The sequence below is a fragment of the Mytilus trossulus genome, chromosome 8, assembly GCF_036588685.1.
Source record: "Mytilus trossulus isolate FHL-02 chromosome 8, PNRI_Mtr1.1.1.hap1, whole genome shotgun sequence".
Classification (NCBI taxonomy): domain Eukaryota; kingdom Metazoa; phylum Mollusca; class Bivalvia; order Mytilida; family Mytilidae; genus Mytilus; species Mytilus trossulus.
Window position 1 is genome coordinate 77,909,482 of NC_086380.1, and position 9,277 is coordinate 77,918,758.

Sequence of the window (9,277 nt, forward strand, 5' to 3'; positions counted from 1 at the left end):
GAAATACATGACAATAGAACACTGAACAGTTATTGCATGCACATGGAAGAGAAAGTTTTATGGGAGACAATCAATTTATGTAAGGATTATTCCCCTTTAAACAGATATGGTGTTTTGGGCTGCATAAAAATGAAATACAGCCCCAACTGATTAGATATAAGGGTATTTTTCTCCCATGTACACACAGCAACCAATTACTAGATATTTATGTATATAATTATATTTCTTTCACAATTGCAAGAATGTGATAAGCACCTTAGAGATTTGACTGCAGTTTATTAAAACATATATAAGCATTTACATATTAATTGATGAAATATGCATACACGTAGATAAAGAAATGTGTATTTAAATTTAATTTTTGAATTTAAAATTTTTATATGGATAAACTAAAAGAGATTTAGCCATTACTAAATTTGGTTGATGGATTTCGTTACATCTCAATCTCTAGTAAGTGTTATACGAGTTATCGTTTAATGCAATTAGTAATTCCCATGCACATTTATTCGAAAAGTTTTATAATACAGAATCTGAAAATAATGAAATAGACATATTTGGTATGTAAAACAAAAATATTAATATTTGGATATTTATGTGATTTCGATGGTACGTTCAATTTGGTCGACGACTTTAATTTCTCGACCCTGTACACTAAAATTGCATACAATCATATCACGCCGAATTCTCTCATATAACAAAACGGTAATTCTAAAACTGACAAAGACAGCTTTATAGCTTATCATGTTAATAATAATACATTGAACTACTTGACTGTAAATTAAAATCTGTAAACATCAGTTTGATTGTATTGTAATTTGTATGCGAGCGCCTCAGGGAATATTAGTTTTTTTGTAACTTACTGTGTTTACCCTTTTTAAATAAAGAATGTATTATCATAATTTATAGATGCAGAGAGAAAAATAATGCATTTTCAAACTTTGATTGTAAGACATTATTATAATAATATTATTATTATTATCAAATAATTTTAACACTGCAAAATCTCCATTTTAGGATGGGAAAACCCCATTTGACGTTGCTGCAGATCAAGAAAATTTCAAAATAGTCAAATTGTTATTTGAAAGAACCGTCATAGATCCAACAAAAGTATATAAGGTATGGAATGTACTATTTGAAAGGATTTTCAACCATTGCCGGATCGGATTTGTACCAAACTATTATATAGAATTCAGAGCTTAGTGTATAAAAAGGACGTTCCAGGAAAATTGCAAAGGCATCAAAGTTGAGGTATCCTTCTCAACTCAGTTCCTGGTAGACAGTTGTGTTTTTATAAATCCAAAATAAAGATTCAATCAAAATGTTGCAAACATCTTATACACCTCTAATATAACATAAAACATTTGGAGGTGTAATCCCACCATTACTTTCTCCGTTTAGTCTTTGTTACATTTGCATTGTGCATACTTAATTTGTGTTTCAAATAAAGAATTAATTACCATGAGTAAAGTGTTATCCTCTCCAGTACTATAGACAAAAAAAATCATAATTAATAAAAAATTTACTAGTTTGCGCCTGTCTTATGTCAGGAGACTTTTCTTAGTCTTGTAAGATTTTTTATCTTAGTTATTTCGAAATTCAGTGTGACGTCAATTTTTTTTTAAATGTCCTGTACCAAGTCAGGAAAAGGGTAATTGTTATATTATAGTTCGTTTATGTGTGTGACATTTTAATGTTGTGTTTCTGTTGTGTCGTTGTTCTCCTCTTATATTTGATGCGTTTCCCTCAGTTTTAGTTTGTAACCCGGATTTGTTTTTTTTCTCTATCGATTTATGAGTTTCGAACAACGGTATACTACTGTTGCCTTTATCCATTATAACATTATGGCCATGTCACCTCAAGTAACAACACAATCTATAAAAGAAAGGTGCTTAGGAACACCCGATATATGTTGATGATGTTAAAAAAAATTACGCCAATGAAAATTTAATATAGGATTAACTTCCTACAACTGTCAAATTCAAGGGAAAATTATTTTCGACCCTCTTTCGTATGCCACCGGATGTGACGTACTATGATTTGGCGGAATACACATAAAGAAGACTTTTTAAAGACTTTTTTAAACTAAATGTATTTTTTTTCTTTGTTATACTGCTTTTTTTCAAGCATTACTGTCAGGTTTTATCATAATCAGTTCAATAGTTTCAGGAAAAAAATCAATTATAATTTAAGTAACTTTTGTGCGATTAGAGCATGATTTCTTCGAAAAATCCAAATGAAGCCGCATCATGATATAATATTATGAGTATAGCGTTGACCAATACAAGATCAAATATTTCATCTCTCATCTGTCTACACACAGTTGAATATGACACAAAATATGACTTAAGGGGGGTAAATAACCATAATGGACGTACTTGTCGTCATTATAAGGTTTCGTTTTGCGTTTCAGAGAGGGACATCAAAAGCCTTCCAATAAGCGAATTATTTATTGTTACTGCTTCAAAAATAAATTTCATTCACCTTTCAATAAATGTTTATTCAAGTATTACTTCTATTATAGCTGATCATACGAAATTAGGAGAAAAACTCAGAAAAAGCTCCCCAAAATTGTCTTGCTCTGTCTACTAATATTCATGATATAGTCCTATTTCAAGGCAATTGTCTCATAAAACGTGTTTTTGAGACTGAATACTCTCAGAATATTTCATTTTGTGTAACATTTTACTTTAAAAGCAGGACATTTTAACATATGAGAGTACTCAAAAGGTCAAAGGTCGTTTACAACTTCCCATATTAGGTATAATATCACCATTGGTTTTTCCCAACTAGTCTCTGTTAAATTTGCACTTTTCAAAATATTGTGCAGACTTTATCTTTTTTTCAAATAAAGAAATACTTGGCATGAGTAAACTTTTTTTGTCCAATACTACAGACTAATAACATTTCATTGCATATACAAAAAAAATCATTAGAAGTTAACCAATAATTTTTTTTCGTGTGTACAAGCTTTATTAACCATTAAACTCAAGTTTCCAAAATTGTCTGTACACACACTAAATCAGAAATTATTAAATGGTGTGTTTACTACAAAAGTCTAAAATTCTGAATAGACCCATTTGTATCTGAAATTGCATGAATCTTTACTCAACATATTTGTTAACAAAGTCTGAATTTGAAAGAAAAGTAGTTGATTGTTCTTTTCATATGTCTTAATACTATCTTCATAATCTGATTAGTTTCTTGATTAATCTCAACCCGTTGTCGACTGTCTAAAATGTGTCTTGATCAGTGTTGACATATTGTTGACATTCATAATGATGTCGAAATTTATCTCGACATTTTTTTGACAGTCTTAAAGATGTCTGAATATATCTCGACACATTATTGATGGTCTACACATTTCCCGACACTATGTCAATAGTATAAAATTTGTCTGAATTGTGTGGTGTTGTGTATAGACACATTCCTGACAGTTTAAACTTCTAATAGTTAACTGCTAATAATGATTATTTTTTATGGGTTTCGTATTTCTTAATCTTTACTTTTCTATGTTTTGTCTTGTGTACTTTTTTTTATCTGTTTGTCTTATTCGTTTCTAGCCATGGCGTTGTCAGTTTAATTTCGATATATGAGTATAACTGTCCCTCTGGTATCTTTCGCCCCTCCACAATAATTGTTTATTTACCTTGTTGACATTGAATGTTATGCATGAAAAATGAAATATGTTTACAGTATAATTTATATAAAACATTCAGCAAAAATTTATAAGATTTTTTAATCTACATTTTTTGTTTTACAAACCAAAATTTATATTTGTTTAGATCAACTTATTCACATTAATATTTGCTATTTTTTTCATACTAATATTTTTATGTATATAAATACAGTCGAAACTGCTTAAAAGACAACTTGTTTTAAGCAGAAACCTGTATTTTAAGACCATTAGTTGTAGGTCCCTCTGTAGTGCATTTCATATAGTTTGAACCTGTATTAAAAAACAGTTTTCACTGTATATATATATATTTTTTTGTTGTTGTACTCAGTGTAACTTGAAATAACAGTAAATTCACAATTTAAAATATTCTAAATATTTCAAGCCAAACTGATTAAAAAATGTCAAGAATCTTTTAAAATGTCGAGAATTCGTCAAGAAATTTACAGATCATATTCAGAATGTCAAGACTATATCGAGTAAATTAGTCATTTCCAACCTTTGGACTTATGTAGTGTTTGAAACACCCAAGATACATGTTTGTGACCTATATTTCTCTTACTGCAATGAAATATAGGACAATTTTCTACAACTGTCAAATTGAAAGGAAAATGTTTTCAACCCTGTTTTGTATTCATTTGGATGTGACATACTACGCCTTGCATACATTCTTGTATAATTCAATATATATTTAACTATGTGTAGCTACATTTTGATCTTTAACAGAAACTAATAAATCATTATACAGTTTAAGTAAGTACATTGACAAATTTTATCCTTGGTATTTTAGAATGGTGACACTATTTTACACAAGGCTGTTAAAAAAGGAGAACTCGAAATTGTCAAAATGTTACTACGATCATCAAATGTAGATCGCAATTCCATGAATCAGGTATGCAGTATTTAGTATTTGCATGGGTTGTGAACCTACATAGTGTTATTTGGTTCGATTATTACACACAAAACCATAAATCAAAAGAAAAATCACATAAAACATACTGAACTCTGAGCAAAATTCTAGTCCCCAATCAAATGGCAAAATAAAAAAACTCAAACACACCAAACGAATGGATAACAACTGTCATATTCCTGACTTTGTACAGGCAATTTCTATGGATTATAAAATAGTGGATTAAACCTGATTGTATAGCTATCTGAACCGCTCACTTGCTTTCCATTATCTATTGTTGTACCGGTTCTTTATTTCAGTGATTGGACTATTATTTACCTTTATGAAATCATTAGTTAACAGGTATAGCTTATAGTATCTGAGAAAGAGAGACAAAAAAAAACGACGTTTAAAACTGAAATTAATAGTATAAACTTTAGATTGACATGTAACCTGACTGTCATATACAACATATAGCGTAGAAACTGTTGCTTATGATTGTTAACAACAGACATAACAATAAAAGCTCAATATTAATCAATGAACCATGAACATGAGGCCATAGTGAGATGAACCATGGTAGACGAACATGAACTTAACAGACTTACCCTGAAAACTTAATATGGACCAATGAACAATGACCATGAGGCCAAATAATTTTTACACCAGTGATAATTGACCTATTGCTTTTAGTTGATATTTTTAAAGAAAAAAGCTTGACGTAAAGGTAACCCAAGTCACCAAAATGAATGATGTGTTTTGAATTTCTTTAAAGAATAAGATTTTTTTTTAAATAAATCAAATAATTTCAATTTCATGATATAAACAGTGCAATCTTTTTATTTCAGTATGATGATACCCCCTTACACACAGCTGTAAGATATGAACATCTACAAATAGTTAAACTGTTTTTAGAAAGACCAGATATAGATCCAAATAAACAAAATAAGGTAAGGGAAGACGTTCTTTACAGGCTTAACCAACTTTGATAAATCTTCCATCAAAAGCAAAGAAGAGGAGAATTGGAAATAGTCAATTTTCTTATTATGATTTAAAAATTGAAAATAAAGGGTATAAATAGATTAGTCGGATAATATATTGCTAAATCGTTGAGACACACACATATCCTGATATACTTCGATGAAAATTCAAAATTGAAATTCCGCAATCAAATGGCAAAAACAATACCTCAAATACATAAAACGAATGAATAACAACTGTCGTAGTCCTAACCTGGTACAGGCATTAATTTATAGAGAAAATGGTGGATTGAACCTGGTTTTATAGCTAGCTAAACCTCTCATGAACACATTCAACTACGTCACAAATGACGTAGATGTTAGCAGCTAGTTTTGTTTTTCTGAATAATTTCGGGTATAAGCTTCTACTGCATCTTAATCTATTTCGATTGCCCTCACTAAGACCTTTTGAAATCTGCCTGTTTTGATATCAGCTGTTATACAGTAAGTGTATGAAAGCTTACCGTGATATTGTTCGTGTATTTGTTTGCTTGAATTAAACACCAGTAATATCGGATAGATCATGTCGACCAGGTTTTTTTTTATTGGCGTGGATGAAGCATGGGTAAACATACAGAACAATCGATATGCAGCTGACAAACTGCCAGTGTTTTCTCGATTCGAAAACACATCTGGATACATGAACACAGCCAAAGTGTGGTATACAATATGTAGGACAAACAGACGGGAGCTTTTTAAACGAACACAGGAGCATCTATACCGCTTCCGAAAACCTAAGAAATACAAAAGTATGATTTAGGAAAACACTATATTAAATTTATTAAATTTCAACCGCTCGAAACGATCCAGAAACAACATGGGCAATCGCATAAACAATTTGAAGATTCCCCTAAAATTATCGAACTGTCTTTGATTAAACGAATTCAAACAGCTTATCCCCTGGTCTAAATGGCAGTATTATTGGACAAGGAAACATATCTACTACTTCTTCTATTGATATAATGATTATTATTGATAAAAGACAACGAAATAATAGGTCTCATGGCAAGTTTGAAAATTGCGTCCAACTGTTTTATCAGATCTTTTATTCATTATGTTTCACACTGAAGATATAGCATCATTTGATCCGGTTCCGGCTATTGAAATGTGGAATATTTCTTGACAGCACTCCAGATGACCCAGTCAGGCACCCTTTGGTCGTCGTGAGGATTGCGATTACGTGGAAGACAATGTTGATATTTTTTCTGTCCTTGATCCCGATTTTGATTAAGAAAATCATTGAGATTATCAAAGCCTTTATCAAAATCAGAATCAAGACTTTCCCTATGTTCCTGTCTAACTTATGTAGACGAAAGCATCACAATAAAATTAAACATCTATCATTTATATTAGTGTGTGTCAAATGAATGTCATTTTTGCAGGACCAGTAGATTTGGAGCCGGACCAGTAGAGTTTTCAGTCCACTGTTCCAACTGGCCAGTACACAAAAAAGCTTAAATTCGACCCCTGAAAGTCAAGTACCCATTAGTAAATTACACGATATTTTTAAGGAGTGTGACACCATCTCTTTCGTCATCCAACTATATGAATATTCGCATATAATTACAGATTTTTGCAACCAAAGGCTGTTCCCGCATATCGACGAACCTGAAGATCATAAACGTCATTTTCTGAAAATTAAAGGGAAATTCCGCGATTTTTTTACTTATCATCTAATTATGTTCATCTTAACATAAAAAACACATTTGCAAAGTTTTAAATTTATATTCCTTCTAATAACGGAGAAAATCAAGTATCTGTAACTTTTTTGGTTGAATTCTCGAGTGGGTCGTGACGTATTAGCCCGATTTATTGAATTCTGGGGGAAAATAAAATCTGTTTAACTCTTATAGCTTATCGACAATATAAGTAATTAAAAGCGCACAGCTGACGAATGGTCGTAGTTATTAACCACAAAATAATAATGAACGAAAATGAATATGGATATACCGTTTTGTATTGATTGAATTAAACTCCTATAAAATTATCTCTAGTAAATGTTTTTGAATAAATTTAATTAATTATTGTTGAGATTTTATTCATAAAATATTTATTGAACATTTTTACTGATATTGAACTGAAAATATTTCAGTTTTATTTACCGTTATGGTTTTGATAATCATTTCAATACAACTAATGTGTGAGCAGAGTGTGTATATTATTTTGTAAAGGTCACTGTATATTTCTCAGCTTGAGGTCAATTCGTTTACCTTGTAGCTATTTAGCCGCAGGTGTGAGTTCAAGCGTACACAGGTATAAATGTTGTTATTTGGAAAGGATAAACAAAAAGGATAAGAAAGAGTATGATGTCACGATGTTAATACACTAAGATTAAATACACGATGAGAATAAAGATTCAATAATTAAATTGTGTAAATTAATTGAAAATAAAATTCAGATTCGTAAATCCGAAAATGTATAAAAATAAAAGAAAACAATTTTTGATTACTTTTTTTTAGCGGCAATTGGCGTAAAGATTCAAATATGAAGTAAAAAATAGTATTTTTAATCTTTAATAAAAACTAAATGCAATATTACCCAATTTGATATACCATTGTACATCTGTTTGGTATCATTGACTTTACCAGAATTTCTTAACTTGTATTCAAATCTGGCTGTGTTTAAATGCTAATAAAACTATTGCAATTTTAAAGTTTTTAATTGACAAAAAAATACAACATACATGATCTTTTTTTAGTTTCTTTTTAACATTTTATTCTTCCATAATTAAATTCATTTGACAATCATTTACACGAACTTTTTGTGAAAAAATACCAAAGCTAAGGCAATATTTTTTTTTAAGGATTTTTGAGGATTTTTTTTTTAATTCTATGATAATATTTGTGCAATGTTGAACATGATAGCCGTCATTAATCCAAATAAGTCATACAGTAGTTGTAATAAAAGTTATATTTTAGTCATGAATAACTGATATTGACGAATTTGGAATAGTTCGTCCATACATCGTTGTTCTTGAAACAATCATTATTAGTATACATGTAAGTTTCCTGACGTATAAGAGCCATTGATGATGAGCTCCAGAGAAAGCAGACTAGTAGAGTTTCGTTCGTTTGTTTGTTGGGAAAGGAGAGGAAATGCAACCGCTTGTACAGATAAACGACTGAATTACCATACAAGCATTTATAGTCAACACAATCAGAAACAGTTCCCATCGTTAGACGGGGAATATGAAGGCTTTCAAGAATGAACAAGTGACATGTCTAACTCGAACAGCTAGAAAACGGACTATCGACATCGACCGCTTGTTCTTGATATTTGAAATTGTATGCATATATACGTATACGTTTATGATAGTGATGAGTTCTTGTGTCTGATAAAAACTAAATTCCTTCATGGTTATATATTGCCATACGTTTATATTGGTTTGTAAGGTGATTACTCAAAATCGTTATTTGAAAATCATGTTTGTGAGATGTATATTCATTTCAATACAGAAATGTCGTCTATATATTTCACAAGTGTATAACACGGAGAAGCTCTGAAGGTACATTACTCCCATATTGTTTGGGTGTGAACCATCGATGTTGACAGCAATATCAAAGAATAAGATGATGGTGGTAGAAAGAACTATGGGCGTCATGTGGCAAATATTACATGCATATCGGACCATTAGTTGTCAATCTGTATGAAAATATTTCCAATACCACCATATTATTGAGAAGGAATCTTACATGC